Source organism: Dipodomys merriami, unplaced genomic scaffold (assembly GCF_024711535.1).
Source record: "Dipodomys merriami isolate MVZ:Mamm:240054 unplaced genomic scaffold, mDipMer1.0.p SCAF_154, whole genome shotgun sequence".
NCBI lineage: Eukaryota > Metazoa > Chordata > Mammalia > Rodentia > Heteromyidae > Dipodomys > Dipodomys merriami.
Window position 1 is genome coordinate 220,789 of NW_027202871.1, and position 2,064 is coordinate 222,852.

The window sequence follows — 2,064 nt, forward strand, 5'->3', positions numbered from 1 at the left end:
TCTTATAACATCACATGCGCAGTGTATTAGTAGTATACTACCCAACAGATTACACCAGGAGTTCATGGATTCAGACAAAGTTTCTGGAGGCCACGTATCAAGACTGGCTTACCTGAGCTCTACCCTGAGGACCACAGTAGATAAGGGTCGCCTGAGGCCTAGTCATTTCAGTGGTGCACTTACCTTCTGACTGGCCTCTAGATCCCTGTCCATGCATACTACAAGGAGTGGCAGCCTTGGGGCTTTGCTGGTTGTTGACTAGACCTCTCCCTCAGGCAATTCACCACAGCGCAAGGGTTCCAAAGAGAACAAGAAATAGCATGCGAGACAGAAGTCTCAACATTTTTGTGTACTAATCTTAGAAGTGACATCTCATCAGGTTAGTCACAATCTATTAGATAGAAGAGAATCACAACTAGCTTAGATTAATATATTTAAAATACAAAGGAAGGAGAATCAGGAGGTGGGGCCTCCAGGAGACACTGCAGAGGCTGCCCAGCACAGTGGGTGTATATTTCAGAAACTCTCAAAAGAGCCACAAGAACACAGACATGAGACTGTTCACTGCAGCTGTGTGCAACACAGATGTTGGGAACTTAAGATACTCAACAATAGGGAGACAGATGTAGATCCTGCAATATAATACCATGCAATAAAAATTCATGAAGCCATCTCAAAAAAATGATCTCATAATTTAAGCTAGCAAATAAGAATCAGATCCATAACCTGAAGTGCAAGATAACTACCCTTTAGATAGACAACTACTATTATGACTGAAGTAGTAAAGAGGATATATATAACTGCTACAAAAAGAATTTCTCATCATTTACGCAGCTATCCCGCCCTCCAGGGTGGTAGTGCAACTCACTGCCTAGTTATGAGCTACCATGACTCCCTCCCAGTGGAAGGGAGGAAAAAGACTAATGTAATAGTGAGAAACTAAACTACCTTTCTTCCACAGTAAGGTGATCAAGTTCAACACCCATGTGATAGACCTAGTTATGTACCCTTGACATAATGTCATGGAAATGGTAATTTGCATCTTTGGTTTCCTTCCCACTAACTTATGAGCTGAATCTTAGCGAGGGAGGAAAACATAAAAATACATAAAGAGGTACATGTTGAAGATTAGAGAAAAGCTCGTATAGGACTTCATTAGTCAATTCTGGGATGTGGATATTAAAAACAAGAATTCTATGGATTAACTAACAGAGCATTCGGTGAGGCCTCTGGGGGATAGTTGGATCATGAGGCTAGCTCCTCTCTGAGGACACTCAGAGAGCTGCTTCTTCTCTGCCATTAGACAGTACAAGACACAAAGTAGGCAAAGGGCCCTCACCAGATCACTAACAGAACCCTAATCTTCGACTTTCAAGCCTTCAGAACTTTGAAGCATTTCTGTCATCCAGCCTTCAGTATTCCATTATAGCAGAAACCAATTTCTGCTATCAGGACATATTCAACTTTTGAAAATAGACAAAAGATTTTCACAGGTATTTTCTCAAAGATACACAGATTAACAAGCACATGAAAAAGATGTTCAGTATTACTAAAGACTAGGGAAGTGCAGTACAATCACAAAACAGAGGGTTGGAGGTAGAGATCACTAGCATGAATGTGTAATCCTGATCTAATTTCTCAGCACCACCCAAGAAAAAGATAACTGAAATTCATGCACTGCTGGTGGGAAGTCAGTGCATGAGCCATTTTTGAAAAGTTGGCAGAGGTGTTCTGACTATATGCTCTAGCAATCCTACTTATCCCACATGCTAGGTCAAACATGCCTGAACTACATCCACAGGCCTCTTTATCATTTTGTTTTACTAAAGTAAAAACAAAAATCTGTTCAGAATGTCCCTAATAGCTTTCTTTATTTTGGAAGAAGCAAACTACAAGATCAGAGAACAAATTCATAGTTGCCAAAGGAATTGATAAGGCCTTAGTTACTACTTTAAGAAAACTTTTCAGTGAAGGTGATAAAATTATTCTGCATTTTGGTTGTAGTGATTACATAATCTACTTGGGTTATAGAGTAAAATTTCCATCACAAAGGCTCAATAGCTA